The sequence below is a fragment of the Schistocerca nitens genome, chromosome 1 (assembly GCF_023898315.1).
Source record: "Schistocerca nitens isolate TAMUIC-IGC-003100 chromosome 1, iqSchNite1.1, whole genome shotgun sequence".
NCBI lineage: Eukaryota > Metazoa > Arthropoda > Insecta > Orthoptera > Acrididae > Schistocerca > Schistocerca nitens.
In genome coordinates, this window is record NC_064614.1 from 510,048,233 (window position 1) to 510,073,172 (window position 24,940).

Consider the following 24,940-nt stretch of genomic DNA (forward strand, 5'->3'; position numbering starts at 1 on the left):
GAGTTGACCAGTCTGGAGTAGCAGTATCAGAAAGCAAAAATAAATCCACAGTTTTATATTTCGCAGTTAAAAGATCGTTCACGCAGGAGAATCGTACAAACATACCGTCGTTTGGCCATCGCACAGACTCCCGTATGGAGGTCATAGTTAATAAGCAACTGAAGGAGTTGAAAGCACAACAGTCGCCAGATCCTGATGGAATCTCAGTTCGGCTTCGCAAATACTACTCTACAGCATTGACCCCTTATTCAACTTGCATTTACCGCGAAGCTCTGGCACAGAGCAAAATCACAACTGACTGAAAAAAGCGCAGGTGACTCATGCTCATAGGAAGGGTAAAAGAATGAACCCGCAAAATTACAACCAACATCCTTAACATAAGTTTGCTGCAGAATCCTTGAGCACATTCTCAGTTCTAATATAATAAATTTTCTTGAGTGGGAAAAGATTCTATCCACAAATTAGCACGGTTTTAGAAAGCATCGCTCGTGGTAAATTCATCTTGCACTTTTTTCACTGATATCCTGCGAACTATGAATGAGAGGTAAGAGGCGAATTCCATATTCCTAGATATCCATACAATATTTTGTTCGGTATCACGCTGCGAACTGTCAACGAAGGTATAAGCATACAGAATAGGTTACTAGATATGTGAGTGGCTCGAAGACTTGTTAAGTAACAGAACCCAGCAGTTGACGTTCGTGGAGTTCGTAACGCCTGCTCCATTCACCGCCATCGCCTACCAGCATGGTATAAGGTCTGAAGATCGTCAGTGACTGACCGAAACCGGTGATCACAAAAATAAAAGCTTCTTGGGGGCGAGACGTTTCTGTTCTAAGGATAACCGCTATGCTCCACGAGATATGTTCTCAAAAATCACAGAACCAACTGTATGTTGTTCTCGACAGCGAGTGACCATCAGAGAAAAAGGTATCGTCAGGAGTGCCCCATAAAAGTGTGATGATATGGTGGACAGGATAAGCAGAAGTATGTGGCTGTTAGCTGATGATGGTGAGGTATATGGAAAGGTGTCGCAGTTGAATGACTGTAGGAAGGTACAAGATGACATACACAAAATGTCTAGTTGATGTGATGAATGGCAGGTAGAAAAATGTAAGTTAATGTAGATGAGTACGGAAAACAAACCCATAATGCTCGAGTATTGTGCTGCTTGACACAGTCACGTCGATTAATTATCCTGGCGTAATGCTGCAGAGCGATATGAAATGGAATGAGCATGTAACGGTTATAGCAGGGAAGGCTTCGGGTTATCGGGAGAATTTTAGGAAAGTGTACTTTATCTGTAAAGGAGACAGCATGTAGGACACTAGTGAAACAAATCTCTTCTACTGCAATCGACCAAAAAAAAAAATTAACGAGTAAATAGGGACTCTTAAGTGCATACATTAAAAGTTATGAACACTGTTTCATCTTCGCTACTGTGAAAAACGTCTCTTCTACTGAGCAAGTGCTCATAACTCTTAACATATGTACTTTAGATTCCATGTTTGCTAGACAAGTTTCCCATGTTGTGGTCCATACTATGACCTCTCGAAATATGGAACAGAAAGAGCTTGTAGAGGTGAGCATTTTAGAGCTCAAGTTTACTGGGAATTTTTTTTTCTCGTTTTGGTCCGCGCTACCTCTTCCCAGAATATGGAATGCAAACAGTTTGTGGTAGAAGAGATTTGTCCGCAGTATCAAAAATGAAGAAGTGGTCATGTTTCTTACGGTATGCATTTTAGAGCCCATGTTTACCGGACTTTTTTTGCTTTGAATGACCGTTCCTGTCAAAACCCTGAATACCGACCCTCATATATACGTGACAATAACAGTAAATGATTGTTATGTCCTAAATAAAGATATATATGACAATGCAACAAGACAACAGGAGAGAAACATTATTGGACAAGACAATAAAATTTCAAACTGACATTAAATACTCTGGGGAAAGCAGACAAAAGGTTTTTTTAATAATAAGTTATTTACCTCAGTAAAGAAAATAAAAGAATTTAAAATCTTCATAAATCACTCAAAAGTGTATCTCACACAATAATGTATATGCAGTATGAGTGAGTGTTCGAATTGAAACTAAATTTCAGTTATTACATTACAAGATAAAATATGTATATAAACCCATTTTATGTGCCCACGAAATGTGATCCCATTTTTAATGTGGGCTACATTATTTTATGTTCATAGTAATTAAGCCTTGCTATAACGCAAAATTATAAATGCAGTCAGAGCACAGATGTTACATCAAATAAGTCTCCCTGCATATAAAATTGAATAACATACCGTACCCAATATTTTCACCTGGAAATCATCGCTAGAGCTCATGGGCAAACAATAAACAAATTTTCCATGGTATTAAGCTGAGACATCTTATATAGTTGTAAAATGATACTTCAATGAATAAGTTATTTATATTTATTAATTCTGCTCTCACTATGCTGCTGCTTCAGATTTTTAACATTTTTATGACACAGTCTAATTGTTTTAACATATAAAACTTGCTATCTACGATTACCCATGCTGCTCTGCTTTGCATACTCTTGATATCAACTTTGGTTCAGTATTATTGTACGAGTATATCTAATATAGGTAGGTGTACAAACATGTGCAGTCACTTTAGAAGTGATCTTTTCCATATAAGAACTAGTTTCCTGAAATTTTACGGAACGAAAACCGGTTGTAGGATTCATTTATAGCTAAGAAGTGGTTTATTCCATTTCACATTTTATAACACTGATTATTCAAGACATGATCTGTGCACAAGGATAATTCTGGACAACCATAAAACCATTGGTTCTCACACATCGGCTTTCTTTTCCAACGACATGTCTATGGTTCATGTTGTGCCTAAATTAGCACTTCCTGAATATTTAAAGTACACGTACTATGGTGAAACATACAGAATACCAATGCCTTTCCCCTTCCCTTCCTGCCTGATGCTGTACGAAACGTACATGAAACATTTCGAGATCAGATTATACAATGTGTTAGGGGCATAAGTGCAGGTGTTGTGATCATTGGTACTTTAATATGTACCCACTTCAGCATGTTGTCCTGATGTTTTATTCACAGTCGTAAGCACTATTAGGTGGACTACGCCTGTCAATATAGAATAATCGTTTGGCGCCACGCGTCCACACTTCGACACCTGACCTGCTGCCCAGGGGAAACTAAACATTAATGGTTTGTTCTTGCTACATGTACCGTGAGGTTCTATGTAACACCTAATAGCTATAATTATTATTAGTCTGCTAATGAAGTAAATACCGATGTAATGTTGCTCAGTGCATTGTCCTCACTCATCAACTACGAACTATTTAGCTTTTAGATGGAGTTGTGATATGTTGCACTTAAGTTATATCACAATTATCATTTGGGTAGGCGCATGAGTTTGTGCACTTCGGCGCTTGGGGACAAGAGTGTCTATGATACCAACGGACATTAATTAAATTGGCACCAGTTGGCTTGTAAACCTGTAGGTGGCACACAACGGTATTTTGGGAACAGTTGTTTATTAGATCAGCCCTACTGCTCTTCAGCCTGCACCTGCGTGGCCGGCATCTCGATTGTGGTGTCCATACTTTGGAGTTCCTCAGATATGCTTGGTAAGTTTTAGGGCGAGACCACAGTGCAGAGAGCTGTCATCTCTTTTGTCGAGTTTGGTGTCCTCCATATAGATTCGGCTGATATATCGTTAGTTGCTGACGGCACGCCCAGTGTTGTTGGCGTTTTTAATTTTGCATGTACTCTTGCTTGTGGGAACTTATATAATGGCTACCCTTCGTCCACTATCAATGGGGAAAAGTTAGTGTTACTCCCGGCTTTCACGGAACACTGATGATGTGCAACTAGACGTGACTACAGTCTACAAATTACAAACTTTGCAGAAGCCATATTAGATTTCGTTGTATTTCATTGTTTTTGAATTACAACTTGCGTGTTATGACATTATGCCATTTCAAAGCAACAGCACATCGGAGATCATCACAAAGTAGTCACTCTCGGTACGATTTTGTTATAATGAAATGTCAGTTAACGACACATCAGCGGTATAAACCTCAGAGATCATAAAATGAACGACACCGTTGTTGAAAGTTGTATGTGTTCATCGCGGTGTAGTGGTCGGGGACTTGCAGTCAACAGAGTCAAATGAAGTAGATTCGTGTTCGTGTATGTTCCAACCTTTCTGTTGGTGTGCATATTTTGACGCTTACAGCGCCACCTGTTGATCAAATTTTCGTTGAATCTTTTATTTCCTGACGTTTCCCTCTGTGTCAACAACATGCTGTTCTAATTTGACACCTTTCTGAGCAGTGAAGTGTACTATTTATTAAGTACCTAGAAAGTGGTGACACCAACACTTACAACAGCGACGAGTAGAAATGGAACGTTTGCATCAACATTTATGGCACCAGCAACAGTTTATACAACAGCCGCAGCTACTGTACAGCCAGCAAAAGAAGCGCGTGGAAGAGATGGCAGATCTGTAACAGCGACATGAGGAGCAGTTTCAAACATGGCCAGAAGCAGAGGGACCACCTATGACGTAACTACAGGAGTCGCCGCAGTTGTGCAGCCAGGGAAGTGCGTGTCCAGGCACCCTGGCACCCTCTGCCACCTCCCCGTTGGCAGCCAGCACCAGTTCTAACTACAACCCTACGCAGTACAGCCTGCAGTCTTAAGGTTGACAAGTACTATCACCTGCCCCCCTCCCGGGCGGTCCCAGCAGCGCAAGTGAACCATGTGGCATCCAAAGCAAAAGCCCTCTGGATGGATTGTCCATCACTTTGGTTCACACACATCAAAAGCCATTTCGTCACCACTGGAATAGCGCAAGACCCAACCCAATATGCATATATGGTACACTTACAGCGAAAATGTCCATAATTCATTGGACAACAAATTAGAGGCAACTGGCACATTCTGTAACCTGTCAAAGGCGTTTGACTGTGTGAACCACAGCATTCTTTTAAGTAAATTAAAATATTATGGCGTCACTGGTAGCGCTGCAAAGTGGTTTCAGTCATATCTTACTAATAGAAAACAGAGGGTGTCATTACGTAACACTTCAGCAGTAGGCAATCAAACATCATCTGACTGGGAAGAAATTACATGGGGTGTTCCCCAAGGTTCCATACTAGATCCACTACTGTTTCTTGTGTATGTTAATGGCCTGTCATCTGTTACATTACCAGATGCCAAGTTTGTCTTATTTGCAGATGATACAAACATTGCAATAAATAGTAAAACAAATATAAATTTAGAAAGGGCAGCTAATCAAATTTTTACTGACATTAATAAGAGGTTCATAGCCAGTTCAATGTCATTAAACTTTGAAGAGACCCACTACATGCAGTTCAGACCTTCCAAGAGATTTCCTTCTGGTGTGTGTATAAAATATGAAGACATGGAAATAGGAGAAGTTGAGAGTGTACAATTCTTGGGTTTACAACTTGATAATAAATCCAGTTGGGAGCAACACACTAAGAACTGATAAAGCACCTAAATAAGTCTGTGTTTGCAATGTGAATGATGTCAGACATAGGGGATATAAATATAAAAAAACTGGCATATTTTGCTTATTTTCAATTCATTATGTCATATTGTATCATATTTTGGGGTAACTCCACAATCAGAGAAAAAATTTGTAGAATACGGAAGCGTATAATAAGAGTAATGATTAGTGTAAATCCAAGAACATCATGTCGGAATCTATTCAAAGAATTGGGCATATTAACCACAGATTCTTAGTATATTTATTCATTAATGAAGTTTGTTGTAAATAATACATCTCTTATGAAACTTCCTGGCAGATTAAAACTGTGTGCCTGACCGAGACTCGAACTCGGGACCTTTGCCTTTCGCGGGCAAGTGCTCTACCATCTGAGCTACCGAAGCACGCCTCACGCGCGGTACTCACAGCTTTACTTCTGCCAGTATCTCGTCTCCTACCTTCCAAACTTTACAGAAGCTCTCGCACTTGCCCGCGAAAGGCAAAGGTCCCGAGTTAGAAGTCTCGGTCGGGCACACAGTTTTAATCTGCCAGGAAGTTTCATATCAGCGCACACTCCGCTGCAGAGTGAAAATCATTCTGAATACATCTCTTTTTCCAACTAACTGCTTAGTACACAGTATCAACACTAGGAATAAGAACAATATACATAAAGATTTAAAATCACTTACTCTTGCCCAGAAAGGAGTCCAGTATTCAGCAATGCATATTTTCAATAACTTACCAGCAACCATTAAGAGTTTAGTTTCAGACAAGGCACAATTTAAAGATAATTTAAAAGAATTTTTGATGGCCAACTCCTTCTATTCCATCCATGAGTTTCTCAACAAGTGCAGTAGACCATTTTAATTATCTATTCCATCCATGAGTTTCTCAACAAGTGCAGTAGAACATTTTAATGAAAATTTATTATACTTTAATTTTTGACAATACTTAGTTGTAACAGCCAAGTAACTACCTACTGTGTGAATGATGGATGAATGGAAAGCAGATGTAAGTCATAAGTCTGTAAATAGTGGAAGTTTAATTTTAAATCTTGTACATAATCTAACTGTTCTTAACTGAGGATCACTGAAATGAATAATTTACTTTAATTTTTGACAATACTTGGTTGTAATAGCCAAGAAACTAGCAAATGTCTGAATGATGGATTTAATGAAAGAAGACGTAAGTATTAAACCTGTAATTATTAGAAGTTTAAATTTAATTCATGTACATAATTTTACTGTTTATTGACTAAGGATCATTAAAATTAATGAAACACAAGTTTTTCTAATTACATTTTTGTAATGTGTTTATCCGACATGTTCCACACCCAGGAGGATTCCCTCTTTTATGGGTCTACGGAATGAATAATTAATCTAATCTAATCACATATGCAGTAGCACCACTCGACAGCTGTTCCGCCAGCGAGGTTAACGATGTAATCACAAATCTGCCTGCCTCTTGTGCGTATGAGTAACTAAAATGCGAACTCATTCGGTGGGTTTCTCTCTCTAACATTGTTGATACGTCCATTTTCAGTAGAGAAATTTGTATGTGTTTTAAGAGCTCACGGATCATGTGGTCTCGGCCTATAGGGAGAACGATGCAGAGCATATTTTGTTTCTTGCTATAGTCTGCTTACATTCCAACCTCAGTAGCGGTACAGTCAGATAATTTTGTCTTTTCCAGGGTCTACTAGTATTTTCTAAATTAATACGGACTGCTTTGTTTGTATTTTTTGAGATCTTACATAAATTTTTAGATAGTACAATATGGCTAAGGACAATGTTTCTTATGAGCGGACACGAGGAGAATTGGCTGCTGTCAAGAAACAGCTGGAGGCTTCATTCGCCACGGTCCACAAGCTTTTGGCTAATGGTCAAAGCGGCGGCGATATCAAGACAACGGTGATGAGATCTAGCTAATGCTGAAAGCTGCGGCGATATCAGGATGCTGGTGTTGAGATCTGCAACATATTTTATGCCGTTGGTATCTCCTGGTGACCTGGCTGTCAATGTTATCTACAGATATACAACATCTGACCAGTCCATCCTCACTACAGAGTGAGGGGCAGGCAGTGGTGTGTTCGCATGGCACTGGGTGGACGGCAAATGAGGGAATGGTCCACATGTCTGACTCCTTAACTCTTAGCAACAGCAATAAGTTGCTACCCAGTGTTGATAACAATTCTGAGCAATCGCAGGGTGCATCTCCTGTTGCGCCAGCGACCAATTTTCCTGCCCAGCACAGATAAGTACCGAGAGCGGATATGCTAGCCACAGGGAGCTCCAACGTTAGGAGGGTGATGGAGTTCCTCAGAGAAACAGCATCCAGGGGGTGAAAGAACGCCAGTGTGCACAGGTATGTTTGCCAGGGTCTCGTCCATGATGTGGAGGAGGCCCTACCGGCAGCAACCAGTTGCAAATAGAAGCACATGTTGGCACGCATGATGCTTGCTCCGAGAATGGCTGCAGAATCCCCAAGCTAAATAGTCATCCAAATAAGCGAAACGCAACGAAGTACCAGAGCTTAAAGCGCTCATGAAAACAGTGGAGCTCACATAATACTATGTACAGAAAGCTGGTTGAAACCTTAAATTGACAGCAGTGAGATTTTTTTGGGTACATTTAAGTGAATATCAAAAGGATGGGAAAATGGGAAATGGAGGTGGTGCATCTGAGCAGCAGACAAGAAACTCAAATCCACCGAGCTAGAAACTGAAGCTGCATGGCAGATTGTTTGGGCAAGATTCAGTATCAGAGGTGGGCATAAAATGATAATTGCATCCTTCTATCACCCACCAAACTCATCTTATGACGTAAACGAAAACTTAAGAGAAAACTCTAGTTCACTTGTACGTAAGTTCTCCAGTCACACTGTAATCATCGGTGGAGACTTTAATCATCCAACAATTAATTGGGAAACTTTACTAAATGCCTTGTCTCAGAACTACCTAGAACAGATAGTTATAAACCCCACGCATGATGAAAATACATTGAATCTAATGGCAACAAATAGACCTGATGTCTTTGAGATGTCCACATCGAAACTTGTATCAGTGACCATGACGCAGTTGTGGCAACAATGATTACCAAAGAACAAAGGAGAATTAAAACAAGCAGAAATTTGTATATGTTCAGTAAACTAGATAAAAAAACAGTAGTGTCATATCTCGACGAGGAAATTGAAACTTTCAGCACAGGTCTGGAGCATGTAGAGGAACTCTGGCTCAAGTTTAAAAGAATACAAACAATCCTGCTGGAGGGACATCCGTAACTGAACATTATAGCAGAGGTTGAAAATACCGCTTCAGTTGTAATGTTCTTTTTATTCCTCAGCAGTTAAAACACGACCGGTTTCGGGCTCTTACAGACCCATCAACAGGTGTTATACTGAAAATAAACAAGAGACCGGAGCTATTAACAGTTTTTACACGCAGTAATACATACATACATGCAAAAAAAAAGTTCCATACAACATTTTTAGAAAACAGCGGTCGGGCTAGGTGCGGTAAAACCCGAGTCAATGGCAAAGTGACACCAGACAATACTACGGACGGCTGCCTGGGTAAAGAAATATCCAGCGAACGCCAGGACACTTACACTTTGAGCTATGACCCCGAGCGCCTCAATTGACGAGTACAGAACGCGGTGTATGACCAGCGGGCGCGGACCACGGAGTGCATACATAGAATCAAAGTGGCAAAAGTACTGTAATGTAACAGCCCGAAACCTATCGTGTTTTAACTACTGAAAAATAAAAAAATCTTACTACTGAAGCGGTATTTTCAACCTCTGCTTTAAAAGAATAGTTCACCATGCACTGGATAGATACCGGCAGGTACCAGTAGAACAGTTCATAATGAGAGGGAACCTCCATGGTATGCAGTCACTGTAAAGAAACTTCTAGAGAAGCAGAGATTACTGCATAATAAGTGTAAAACAAAGCTTAAGGTTTATAGATAGGGATATACTGAATGAAACGCGTTTGGTATCAAGAGAGTAATGCGTGATGCCTTCAATGACTACCGTAGCAGAATACTGTCAAGTGATCTTTCACAGGACCCAAAGAAATTCTGGTCATATGTAAAGGCTGTCAGTGGCACCAAAGTTAGTGTCCAGTCCCTAGTGAATGAGACAGGAACTGACATTGAGGGCAGCAAAGAAAAAGCTGAAATGCTTTACTTCGTTTTCAAATATTTCTTTACAAAGGGAAACCTGGAGAATTGCCCCAATTTAATCCTCATACCACTGAAAAGATGACAAAAAAGTAATTGTGCTAGTGGTGTTGAGAAACAGCTGAATCGTTGAAATCCAACAGAGCTTCATGACCTGATGGAATCACTGTCACATTCTGTACTGAATTTGCGACTGAGTTAGCTCCTCTTCTAACTACAATCTATCGTAGATCCTTCGAACACAAAGCCGTTCCTAGTTCTTGGAAAAAGACGCAGGTCACACCCGTCTATAAGAACGGTAGTAGAAGTGATCCACAAAACTACCGTCCAGTATCCTTGACATCGATTTGTTGTAGAAGCTTAGGACATACTCTGAACTCAAACATAATGAGGTATCTTGAACGGAATGACCTCAACATCAACCAGCATGGATTTCGAAAACAGCGATCATGTGAAACCCTACTCGCACTTTTCTCATATGACACACTGAGAGCTTTGGATCAAGGCAATGAGGTAGATGCTGTATTTCTTGATTTCCGGAAAGCATTCACTTACTGTCAAAAGTACGATCATATGGGGTATCAAATGATATTTGTGACTGGACTGAGGGCTTTTTGGCAGGGAGGACGCAAAATATTTTCCTGTATGGAGAGTCATCGTCAGAATCGTCAGTAACTTGGGGAGTGCTTGCTCAAGTGTGTGGGACCCGTACCTGACAGGACTAACTGGGGATATTGAACGTATATAGAGAAGGGCAGCACGAATGGTTTGTTTAATCCGTGGGAGTGTCACAGAGATACTGAAGGAACTGAACTGGAAGGTTCTCGAAGATAGACGTAAGCGATCCAGAGAAAGTCTACTAACAAAGATTCAAGAACCGGCTTCAATTGATTACTCTAGGTATATACTGCAACCCCCTACGTGTCGCTCACATAGGGATCGTGAAGATAAGATTAGAATAATTATTGCATGCACTGAGGCATTCAAACAATCATTCTTCCTGCGCTCCATACTTAAATGGAACAGGAAGAATCTCTAACAACTGGTACGATGGGATGCTCCCTCTGCCATATACCTCACGGTGGTTTGCAGAGTATAGACGTAGACGTAAATGTAGAAGTAACGAGATTAATTACGTCCTGTCGACCTCCTCTCACCAATTTGTGCCGCCAATATTAGCTCACCCTTTGCACAAAATTGTGTCTCCATATTTTATCACATATAACTTAGCTTCATCAATAATAATCCTTACACAAAATATAAATAACCCCAAAATTCTTTAAAAGTTCATATGAAAATACACGTATATACATATTTATATTTACATGCATCACGTTATTTTACAAGGTGCAACTGTGTCACCATTACCTCTTATACCACTTATCTCGCCATGTTTTGAATTTCACTTTTTTTGCATTTTTTGAACTGCTCAAATTACTGGTCTCTTGGACTTGTACACATACATACAAAAATTTTTATTATCGCTGGAACACCACTAAACACGAGAAACTCTCACTTACTTTCTTCATAAACATCGATCATTTCAGTTATTGGCTGCACATTTTTTATTTCGCCCCTCTGTAAACGCATGATCACTTTCCTTTTTCATCATCTTCTTTAGCGTCAAATATACAGTTCCCATCCTTCAAAGTGCCCGCATCTCGTGGTCGTGCGGTAGCGTTCTCGCTTCCCACGCCCGGGTTCCCGGGTTCGATTCCCGGAGGGGTCAGGGATTTTCTCTGCCTCGTGATGGCTGGGTGTTGTGTGCTGTCCTTAGGTTAGTTAGGTTTAAGTAGTTCTAAGTTCTAGGGGACTTATGACCACAGCAGTTGAGTCCCATTGTGCTCAGAGCCATTTGAACCATCCTTCAAAGTAACGATCTCAGAAGCTGCAACCTCTTCACAGTTACTCCCACAGCTTATAACCTCATCTCCCTTAACGAACACCTTGCTTATTTCCGCCGCAGTACTAAGAACTTTATCACAGTTAACTTAATTAACGTCCGTCGGCATCCCGTAAGCTTCATTACTTACAACTTCGTTTTCATCTCTGTATGCCTTATAAAATAACTGCATCAGCCTCTGCCGACACATCACACGAACTGCCTTTACTGCATCGCACCATCAGAATTCACAGGTACTCGAATTCAACCAAATTCGCATCTACCTCTGTCTTTACTACAGTTTCTCTCCTCTCAGATGTCTCCGCCACTTCATGCTTTAATATATCGTCTAACGCATTATTTTCACAATCATCCTCCAACTTCTGGTCACAATTAACGTTTTCATCAAGAACCATCAGTTCACTTCCATCAATAGAAATAAACGCACAAATTCCTTCCACTGAAATATCTAAATCAGTAGCTTAAACCTTCGCAATCTCAGCACCTAAAACATCCCCTTTTACTCCCTTTAACAGTGTATCACCCACTTCCACCAATATATAATAAAAATCATCACTAGCTGACGAGATTACTGCTATGTGGTCCTCACAAATATCTTCACATATTTCTGTCGATACACTAGAAAATTCATCTCCAGCTGATGAGATTACAGCTACGCCGCGTTTATAGGTATCTTCACGTAGTTCCGTTGATACAAAATCATCTCTATTACATTCACCTACATTACTATAATTGTTGCGAGTGACTATTGCCACAACGGAATTATTCATACATTCCACCTCCACCAAATTCAGATCCACCTCTGACTCTCTTCTGTAAACGGAATTTTCTATAAAACATACATTCGTTTCATCATTCACTTCCCGCTCACGAAATAAATTTTCCAGTCCTATATCATCATTATCAAATTTCTCAACACATTCTACAATATTTATTGTGCCATCTTTATGCTCGCAACGCTTAAAGTTGTTACTTATTTTATTCTTATTTCTTCCTACCTCCATTTACATCAACTGTAGCTTCTTTGCCGGATTTTCGACAACCACCGACTTTTTAAAACAGTGTGTCCTTTTCATCGCCGGCTCATTTCGCCTCCTCCGGACTTGAGATGCGGCCATCATTAGCTTTCCGAACTCTTATTCTAGTGGTGTATTTCATGATTGTCTGTCCCTCAAATATTCATTCCTGATTTTGATTCCCATTACAGGAATTCTCATTTCCATTCTCCCTTTAAAAATTATCATTACTTTTATGATGATTATTTTCGTTATGATCATGGTAATTATTTTGATGACTATTATGGTTCCCGTTCTGGTACCCATTTCTCTGTCTGTTGTTCCCATTACTTGGCTTGAATTTCAATGTCTGTTCTACTTTGTCAATAAAATGTAGAAAGTCATCAATGGAATTTGTCAGACTGTGGACAAGATCCCACTGCAAAAATTCCGATAATTGTCTTTTGAGCATCGTAATTTCTATTAGTACTCCCAGCGAACGATTTATATGCTTCAACGTAGCCAATTCGTGCACACAAAAATCCTGTATCGATCCACTTCCGTGTTCGGAACATGGTCTGTTTGGGAACTCATCCTAGTAGTCGCATTTATTTCACTTCATTCCTGAAATTGTTCGGAAAACAACTCTCAAAGACTTCATAGGTAGTAAATGAAGAGCACATTAAATTTGCCCATGAATATGCATTGCCCTCAAGATGTATTTTCACGACCTTCATTTTTGCCTCTTCCGACAGTCCTCGCATAAATCATCTCTAGATGCAAAACTATCAACTGCATAGTCTTCCCCATCATTTGAAAACGATCATGCCGGAGTCACTGATAAAGAATTCAGTCTTTAATCTGGTGTACAGCTTCGTTATTTACCCTGATTCAAACTGTTGCCTAATTTAATTAGCTCGTTATCACACTCCACCTGACAAAATGTTAACATATTTAACGCTCACTTCCTCAGCACACAGTTCTTGAGATCGCCACCCAGATCATCCTGTGTTCTCGAACTCGTTTTGCACTGTATTGACTCCGGTGTTAACCAGGCAACTCATCAGACATTTTTGCCATATCTGCCCATATACTCTTATTTCTCAGCTTTTACACTTTCTGCGCTCGTCTCTACTTTTTCAAGTTTCGTAACTAGCTCTGAGTTCAATGCCCCCATATTAAAGTTCAAATCCGTCACGACTTCCCCTTGCCACGACACTGAATCAACCACAATACATCTCCCTTTTCTTATTCGCACTATCGGCCACACTAATGTCGTCCCTATCAACACTACCACACTCAGATTTAGGACTAACTGGCCCACCTCCTTTATCTGAACTACAGATACGGGATAATTGCTTAACCATTGTAAGCTCCACGACTCCACCACCCTGCTGTGGATTCACACGTCGATGCCTACGCCGATTAATGCGAAGTCTAAAGTCGCTGGCGTGTGTTCCTACGGCCACTGCTGCTATTCGTGCCGCCGTTGAAGCCACCACAACTAGCTGCTGCAAACTGGAACTCTGCACACCTCATCATAGCTTCTTCTTTCCTGAAGTTCCGTGCCTAACTCCTCCACACCTAATTACTGCTATCGATTCTTATGCACACAGCTGCTGCAAAAATCTTATGTTCAGAGCCGCCACGCGAGCTGCCTATCATGTATTAGATTTGGGATCTTGTCACGAATGTTGTGAAGTGTCAGAAGTACAATTACAATTTTTAAGGGATTAGATTCATATCCTGGACGAGAAAACCCCGTTTGTGATGTTACCTCATGGATATTCTGCCGAGAAGCTTCCCTATCCAGCATTCCATTTCAGCAACGTAACTGCGACTTCGTTGGTGTTGCTCGCACCTTAGATAATAGAGCTACGCACGGTATTGTTTAAAGAGAATTGCTCAATGTCGTACAGCCTTTCCGCACAAGTCTGCTTACATGTTCAGCAGAGCACTCGCTGCAAATAAGAACCTGTTGCAGTGGCCCTGCAGTCAAATAGTCTAGATGCATTGCCTAGAAATGCGAATTTAAAAAAAGATACAGTAAAAGAAAGACAAATGAATAACTAAAAAAGGGTTATATTTTTAACATATGTAATTCATGTAGACAACATCAGAGAATTATGTTGAACAGTGTTTCTTCACGAAGGTAAATCTCAGATAAACGGAAACTGGTACTACGATAACTATTTATACAATACAGACAGAAAATAATCTTATTACATGCATTAAAGTTGCCTAGAGAGGCTAAATAATCATCCAAGACACTCGTACTCTGTCTATTCTCAGTTCCGTTATTCAAACTGAAAACATAAAATTCTGCACTGGAAGAAATGGGACCGACATGACTGAATAACACACGCTACAACAGATAGGTCTGCTTTCTTTAAAAAAAAATCTCGTGAGAAAAACTATCTTCTTCAAGGTCAAACGCCAAAGCGTCCAGGATCGCTCCCTTGAGTGCACCACTCGAAAAGTGTCCATCTCCATTTGCCTTCAATGGTGTTCTACATCTACATCTACGTGATTACTCCGCAATTCACATTTAAGTGCTTGGCAGAGGGTTCATCGAACCACAATCATACTATGTCCCTACCATTCCACTCCCGAACAGCGCGCGGGAAAAACGAACACCTAAACCTTTCTGTTCGAGCTCTGATTTCTCTTATTTTATTTTGATGATCATTCCTACCAATGTAGGTAGGGCTCAACAAAATATTTTCGCATTCGGAAGAGAAAGTTGGTGACTGAAATTTCGTAAATAGATCTCGCCGCGACGAAAAACGTCTTTGCTTTAATGACTTCCATCCCAACTCGCGTATCATATCTGCCACACTCTCTCCCCTATTACGTGATAATACAAAACGAACTGCTCTTTTTTGCACCCTTTCGATGTCCTCCGTCAGTCCCACCTGGTAAGGATCCCACACCGCGCAGCAATATTCTAGTGAGGACGAACGAGTGTAATGTAAGCTGTCTCTTTAGTGGACTTGTTGCATCTTCTATGTGTCCTGCCAATGAAACGCAACCTTTGGCTCGCCTTCCCCACAATATTGCCTATGTGGTCTTTCCAACTGAAGTTGTTCGTAATTTTTACACCCAGGTACTTAGTTGAATTGACAGCCTTGAGAATTGTACTATTTATCGAGTAATAGAATTCCAACGGATTTCTTTTGGAACTCATGTGGATCACCTCACACTTTTCGTTATTTAGCGTCAACTGCCACCTGCCACACCATACAGCAATCTTTTCTAAATCGCTTTGCAACTGATACTGGTCTTCGGATGACCTTACTAGACGGTAAATTACAGCATCATCTGCGAAAAACCTAAGAGAACTGCTCAGTTTGTCACCCGGGTCATTTATATAGATCAGGAACAGCAGAGGTCCCAGGACGCTTCCCTGGGGAACACCTGATATCACTTCAGTTTTACTCGATGATTTGCCGTCAATTACTACGAACTGCGACGTTCCTGACAGGAAATCACGAATCCAGTCGCACAACTGATACGATACCCCATAGGCCCGCAGCTTGATTAGATGTCGCTTGTGAGGAACGGTGTCAAAAGCTTTCCGGAAATCTAGAAATACGGAATCAACTTGAGATCCCCTGTCGATAGCGGCCATTACTTCGTGCGAATAAAGAGCTAGATGCGTTGCACAAGAACGATGTTTTCTGAAAACATGCTGATTACATATCAATAGATCGTTCCCTTCGAGGTGATTCATAATGTTTGAATACAGTATATGCTCCAAAACCCTACTGCAAACAGACGTCAATGATATAGGTCTGTAGTTCGATGGATTACTCCTACTACCCTTCTTAAACACTGGTGCGACCTGCGCAATTTTCCAATCTGCAGGTACAGATCCATCGGTGAGCGAGCGGTTGTATATGATTGCTAAGTAGGGAGCTATTGTATCAGCGTAATCTGAAAGGAACCTAATCGGTATACAATATGGACCTGAAGACTTGTCCGTATCAAGCGATTTGAGTTGCTTCGCAACCCCTAAGGTATCTACTTGTAAGAAACTCATGTTTCAAATTCTGGAATATTCCATTCGTCTTCCCTGGTGAAGGAATTTCGGAAAACTGCGTTTAATAACTCCGCTATAGCGGTACAGTCGTCGGTACCAGTACCATCGGCACTGCGCAGCGAAGGTATTGACTGCGTCTTGCTGCTTGTGTACTTTACATACGACCAAAATTTCTTCGGATTTTCTACCAAATTTCGAGAAAATGATTCGTTGTGGAACCTATTAAAGGCATCTCGCATTGAAGTCCGTGACAAATTTCGCGCGTCTGTAAATTTTAGCCAATCTTCAGGATTTCGCGTTCTTCTGAACTTCGCATGCTTTTTCCGTTGCCTCTGCAACAGCTTTCGGACCTCTTTTGTGTACCATGGGGGATCAGTTCCATCTCTTACCAATTTATGAGGTATGAATCTCTCAATTGCTGTTGCTACTATGTCTTTGAATTTGAGTCACATCTCGTCTACATTTGCAGTCAGTTCGGAAGGAATGGAGATTGTCTCTTTGGAAGGCTTCTAGTGACATCTTATCCGCTCTTTTAAATAAACTTATTTTGCGTTTGTTTCTGGTGGATTTGGAAGAAACGGTATTGAGCCTAGCTACAACGACCTTGTGATCACTAATCCCTGTATCAGTCATGATGCCCTCTATTAACTCTGGATTGTTTGTGGCTAAGAGGTCAAGTGTGTTTTAGCAACCAAAAACAATTCGCGTGGGTTCGTGGACTAAATGCTCGAAATAATTTTCGGAGAAAGCATTTAGGACAAACTCGGAAGATGTTTTCTGCCTACCACCGCTTTTGAACAAGTATTTTAGCCAACATATCGAGGGAAGGTTGAAGTCCCCACCAACTATAACCGTATGAGTGGGGTATTTATTTGTTACGAGACTCAAATTTTCTCTGCACTGTTCAGCAACTGTATCATCGGAGTCTGCGGATCGGTAGAAGGAGCCAATTATTAACTTAGTTCGGCTATTGTATAACCTCCACCCATACCAATTCTCACGGAGTATCTACTTCGACTTCACTACAAGATAAACCACTACTGACAGACACTCCACCAACAATTCTACCTAATCTATCTTTCCTGAACACCGTCTGAGACTTCGTAAAAATTTCTGCAGAACTTATTTCAGGCTTTAGCCAGCTTTCTGTGCCTATAACGATTTCAGCTTATGTGCTTTCTATTAGCGCTTGAAGCTCAGGGACTTCCCCAGCACAACTACAACAATTTACAACTACAATTCCGACTGTTCCTTGATCCACGCACGTCCTGTATTTGCCATGCACCCTTTGAGATTGCAGCCCACCGCGTACTTTCCCGAGGGCTTCTAACCTAAAAAACCGCCCAGTCCACGCCACACAGCCTCCGCTACCCGTGTAGCCGCCAGCTGAGTGTAGTGAACTCCTGACCTATTCAGCGGAACCCGAAACCCCACCACCCTATGGCGCAAGTCAAGGAATCTGCAACACGGTCGCAAAACCGTCTGAGCCTCTGATTCAGACCCTCCACCCGGCTCTGCACCAAAGGTCAGCAGTCGGTTTTGTCAACGATGCTGCAGATGGTGAGCTCTGCCTTTATCTCGTAAGCAAGACCGGCAGCCTTCGCCAAATCAGATAGCCGCTGGAATCCAGAGAGAATTTCCTCAGACTCCACCCGGAATGCACACAGAGTGCACACTGGATTTCTTCCCCTCCTTAGCCGCCATATCCCTAAGGGGCCCCATTACGCGCCTAGCATTGGAGATCCCAACTACCAATAAGCCCACCCTCTGCGATTGCCCGGACCTTGAAGGCTGAGAATCATCCTCTGAAACAGGGCAGGCAACTGCATCTGGCTCAACCAGAGACAGTGCCTGAAACCTGTTTGTCAGACGCACCTGGGAGGCTTTCTGATCAGCCTCCGGGGACGTCTTTCGCTGCCTGCCACGTCTTGGAACGACCTCCCAATCAACCACAGGGGAGGGCTCAGCCCCACTGCGGGCAGCAACCGGGGCAACCACAGCGGCAGACCGATCTGGGGACAGATGGGACGAGGTTGACATCCCCGTGATACCGAAGTCCGCCTCCCCACAGTGGTGCCCATTGGCAACAGCCTCAAGCTGCGCGACCGAAGTCAGCGCCGCCTGCAGCTGTGAGCGAAGGGATGCCAACTCAGCCCTCATCCGAACACAGCAATCACAGTCCCTGTCCAATCTAATCGATGTTGAACAACAGTTACTGAAAAACGAGTCTGTGCCACTGTCACTGTCTGTTTCTCCATTGGCTGAAGGCCATCCAAACAAAAATACACTACAGGCCACTGAAATTGCTACACCAAGAAGAAATGCAGATGATAAATGGGTATTCACTGGACAAACATATTAGACTAGAACTGACATGTGATTACATTTTCACGCAATTTGGGTGCATAGGTCCTGAGAAATCAGTACCCAGAACAACCACCTCTGGCCGTAATAAAGTCCTTGATACGCCTGGACATTGAGTCAAACAGAGCTTGGATGGCGTGTAAAGGTACAGCTGCCCATGCAGCTTCAACACGATACCACAGTTCATCAAGATTAGCGACTGGCGTGTTGTGACGAGCCAGTTGCTCGCTCACCATTGACCAGACGTTTTCAGTTGGTGAGAATTCTGGAGAATATGTTGGACAGGGCAGCAGTCGAACATTTTCTGTATCCAGAAAGGCCTGTACACGACCTGCAACATGCGGTCGTGCATTATCCTCTGAAATGTAGGGTTTCGCAGGGATCGAATGAAGGGTAGAGCCACGGGTCGTAACACATCTGAAATGTAACGTCCACTGTTCAAAGTGCCGTCAATGCAAACAAGAGGTGACCGAGACGTGTAACCAACGGCACCCCATACCATCATGCCGGGTGATACGCCAGTATGGCGATGACGTATACACGCTTTCAATGTGCGCTCACCGAGATGTCGCCAAACACGGATGCGACCATCATGATGCTGCAAACAGAACCTGGATTCATCCGAAAAGATGACGTTTTGCCATTCGTGTTCCCGGGTGATAGTGATACGAGGCCGTTGGGAACCAGCACGGCGTTCCGTATTACCCTCCTGAACCCAACGATTCCATATTCTGCTAACAGTCATTGGATCTCGACCAACGCGAGCAGCAATGTCGCGATACGATAAACCGCAATCGCGATAGGCTACAATCCTACCTTTATCAAGGTCGGAAACGTGATGGTACGCATTTCTCCTCCGTACACGAGGCATCACAACAACGTTTCACCCGGCAACGCCGTTCAACTGCTGTTTTTGTTTATGAGAAATCGGTTGGAAACTTTCCTCATGTCAGCACCTTGTAGGTGTCGCCAAAGGCGCCAACCTTGTGTGAATGCTCTGAAAAGCTAATAATTTGCATATCATAGCATCTACTTCCTATCGGTTAAATTTCGCGTCTGTTGCACGTCATCTTCGTGGTGAAGCAATTTTAATGGCCAGTAGTGTACTTCGTTCTTATGTTCTACAGGCATGGTTTTTACGCAACTTTACCACTTTCTGCACCCGTCTAATATACAGGGTGAGTCAGGAGGAAAGGTACGCTTTGAGGGGTGACAGTATTAGTGCTTATGACCAAAAAACTTTATGTGAACGTATGCTCTATTTCGAATGGTTTACATGATAGAACACATTTAATATCACTTTTGTACGTTTTTCTTGAATAACTCGAAAACCACACCGTCCAGCGAAATCGTGTTGCAGTACAAAATTAAACTATATTAAATTTCCTACAAAAAAGTCCTATTCGTTTTTCTCTAGAACTAATGGTCTGTGCGAAGAGAGCGCGAGAATGTTGAAAAACTCGCTTGCGTAGGTTTTGTAGGCCAATTTAAGGTAGCATATTGAAGTAGCAAGTTGAGACGAACAGTTTGATACGGGATACTTGTGGTCTATCAAGTTTTCTTGTGGGGATGTGATGTAGCGACTTCGGCTCACAGATTACACCACATTTGACCATTGGCAACATCACAAATGGCCAACGTTGGGAAGACATCTCTCAAGTGGTCAGTACGCCTCTACCTGCTGCGGCGCGAGCTTTGGTGTCTCTGCAGTTGTTGGGCACGCAGTACATAGCAATTATAAGCGGAAATATACAATGAAGCACCAAAGAAACTGCAATAGGCTGGCGTATTCAAATACAGAGTTATGTAAAGAGCCAGAATATGGCGCTGCGTTCGGCAACGCCTACGTAAGACAACAAGTGTCTGGCGCAGTTGTTAGATCGGTTACTGCTACTTCAACCAGTTATCAAGATTTATGTGAGTTTGAACGTGATGTCATAGTCGCCGTACGAGCGATGGGGCACAGCATCTCCGAGGTAGTGATGAAGTGGGAATTTCCCCGCACTACCATTTCACGAGTGTACCGTGGATATCAGGCATCCGGTAAAACATCAAATCTCCGACGTCGATGTGGCCGGAAAAAGATCCTGCAAGGACGGGACCAAGACGACCGAAGAGAATCGTTCAACGTGGCCAAAGTGCAACCCTGTCTCAAATTGCTGCAGATTTCAATGATGGGCGATCAACAATTGTCAGCATGCAAACCATTCAACAAAACATCATCGTTATGGGTTTTCAGAGCCGAAGGCCCACTCGTACACCCTTCATGACTGCACGACATAAAGCTTTACGCCTCGCTTGGGCCGGTCAACACCGACATTGGACTGTTGATGACTGGAAAAATGGAGCCTGGTCGGAAGAGTCTCGTTTCAAATTGTACCAAGAGGATGGATGTGTACGGGTATGGAGACACATTAGGAGATACGACTCTGACAGGTGATACGTACATAAGCATTCAGTCTGATCACCTGCATCCATTCTTGTACATTGTGCATTCTGACAGACTTGGTCAATTCCAGCAGAACAATGCGACACCCCACACGTCCAGAATTGCTACAGTGTGGCTCCAGGAACACTCTTCTGGGTTTAAATACTTCCGCAGGCCACCAAACTCCCCAGAATGGACATTATTGAGCATGTCTGGGATGCTTTCCAACGTGCTGTTCACAAGAGATCTCCACCGCCTCGTACTCCTACAGATTTATGGACAGCCCTGTAGGATTCATGGTGTCTGTTCCCTCCAGAACAACTTCAGACATTAGTCGAGTCCATGCCACGTCGTGTTGCAACGCTTCAGGGTGCTCGCGGGGGCCCTACACAATATCAGGCAGGTGTGCCAGTTTCTTTGGCTTTTCAGAGCATAATTTATAGGATTTAATTGTCTCTGACCCATGATGTCCATAACTGCTACTGACACATGCATCCCGTATATAATAAAAAAACTTGTGCTTTCTACCCTTCATTATTCCCACGCCACCTGCGCATCCGCTTTGGATGCATCGGAATTTATCGGGAATTCTGCTTACCGGGCCTGAGGTCCCTTTTGCGTTGACAGCAACTTATTCGACCCTAGTTTCACCTTACTATTCCTCATGTTGGAGGTGTCCAAACACACCGTGGTTCCACACGTTGCCTCTGCACGTCCTCCCACTTCTATAACACTCCACATTCGAGGAAAATACTCCCCTTTTATCCTATACTCGTGTTATTACATCAGTTTCTTAAAATTGTGGCTAATCTGACCACAGAGTATAAATCATTCAGTGTCCTTCCAAACATATCGGGTGACAAACCATTCAAAAATGTGACAATGGTCTCTATTCTGCTTCGTGGAGTGTGACTATTTGCCTCGTCACTTTCCCACAAAAACATTTGTCTGCACGTTCACTTTCCGCATTCTGTCCGCAAAATTCTCTACTGACTAATTACTCCTTGAGATACTAGCCAACTGCTCGCAAAAAAACCTCACGCTGTTTCTCTTCATGTACCTTTGTAGCAGTCCTACCTTCAGTTTATCAAATGTCTGCGCCGATTTCAGGACCAGCCAGTGACTAGAAGTTACACACTAAGAGAGGCCTTTCATCCCTAATTTTATTTGAGTATCTATTCTAATCAACCTTCGTTGGTGCAACACCCAGCTCAATTCAGGCGTCGAATTTCTCTGAAGAAGGGAGGTATGTTGTGGTACAGACAGAGCCCCAACACTAAGGGAATCTGGGACACATTGTTCCATTTATCGTCCCAAAGGCACCTAGCTGATGTCACAGTCAACATGCAAAAAGTGTCCCAGATGTTACGTCAACGTGTGGCAAGCACTTGTAACAACTCATAGATGCAGCTTGTGCCAATCAGTGGTGCACACCCCCACTACTAGACAGCCAGACAGTCACCAGGGCATTATTTACACATTCAAATGAAGCCATGAGGCAGATTTTGGTTAGCGACTGTAGCCAGATGGCTACCATGCTGGACCATACAACATCCCCTTAATAGCAACCGTCACCATCAGCACGCCACTCGGGTAGGTATGCTGCCACGCCTCCACATAGCAGTCTTTGCCTGCACACTCCCAGTTGTGCCAAGCACAATCGCTATGGTCTGCAGGAATGTTGGTTCTTAGCGGTGTTCGTAACCTTCATGGGCATCTGTTGGCTCTGCTGTACCAATACATTTTGGGTCGACATGAAGCTCTGCTACCCAACGAGGGTACAAACCTGTATCTGATCTACCTGATGACTAATGAAAGGTTTTCCGTAACTCTTAATATTTTGCTGCAGCCACTTTCAATTCCCATGAATTCCTGGTGTTCCGACCTGCTCCCATACCCAATATGCACAGGTGGGACAGACGAATGCCATCCTGAAAAACACAAAGAATGGCTCCATATGGCTCCTTCACCACCCACTGTGGAGGTTAACACATCCCAGGCCACTAAAGGAGATATATTATTAATGGATGTAACACATTGGATAATTTTCGTGTTGTGAAAAAATTATAGAATGGGGCAATGAATATGGTTTACCACGTTGTCTGCCATCCATAGATTCTGATAAACCTTTAGACTGGGTTTCAATAAAATCTATACTAATATCTCTTGAAACACTATGTGCTGAGAAAGCATACTAAGAATATGTATCTCAGTACTTAAAGGTTTCACTAGACTTTAACACGATGGTGAGAAATTAAGAATAGAAAGAGGAATCAGGCAAAGAGATTTCGAATCTCCAAAGCAGTTCCCATAAGACTTAAAGGAAATTTTCTGACCTTGAACTGGGAAAACAAAGAAGGAAGACGAGTTTATGTGATGTAGCTGAACCACTTTGATTTTTAAGATGGCATTGTTCTGTTATCCTCTAGTGCAGGTAAAATTCAACCATAACTGAAAGAACTTGATAGAGCAAGTCTGAAAATAAGCTTAAAAATGAAGTACAGTAAGAGTAAAATAATGTATAGTCAACTTATCGAAAATAAGAGTCATAGAACCAGCTGATGAGTTATTTATTTAGTATACTTTTAGACTTCGAGTGGATTGACAGAAAAAGAAATAAACAGAAATCTTAAAATATCCTGTAGTTCAAGTACGCTGAGCAGTGTTTCCCAACAAGCTTCTGGCGTGTCTGAAACACAAAGTTTACAGTCAGTATGTATTACCAGTTCTGATATGTGAAAGTGAGACATGGGCTTTAAATACAAAAACTATTAATAACTGAACGCTGCTCTGCAATAATTGGAGAGAGGTTCGTCGGAAATTGCTTGAAGAGGCGGAAAAACAACCAAATGGATCAGTGAAGAGGTTCCCGAGGTGGATGTCGTTACGACTGTAATGAAAATGAAATACAAGTGGATGGGACATGAAGCCAGAGAAATTGACGACGGATGTTCCATGTAAGTTCTTTGTTTGATTTTTTAGATATACTCGTAAAAGAGTGAGACGATGAATTAACTGAAAATGGGTGATACTAGAAAATTTGCAGGAACAACATGGACATACATAGCTGACCACTGTAATGCATGGAAAAGTCAAAACAAGGTGTTTAACCAGCATACACTATGTTTCCCATGTAACTATGGCATCTGTAAGAACTATGTTGATTACGACGTGCCATGAAAATGGTTCACGGAAGATTGTTAGATTCTGAAAGTCCTATCTGATTAAGCTATAAAAAAGAGGCCATTAACATTTTTGATATGGTAGTATGATTTTTTCTGCTCAGCTCTTTTGCACATCTGTCTAGAAGTTACAGGGTAAAAACGCATTTAATAAGGGGATTATGTGCTGTCGTTAAGGCTATTTTGAATGGCATGTCATCCAGAACCTAACTTCACTCGTTGTGGAGAATAGTGTGAACATCACATACCTATTGCCTCACAAGCGCAAGTTTTCTTGGGAAGTGACAAAAGCTTCTGCCTGGCGGGCTGTTCAACAGCTGCTACAACAGCATAATAA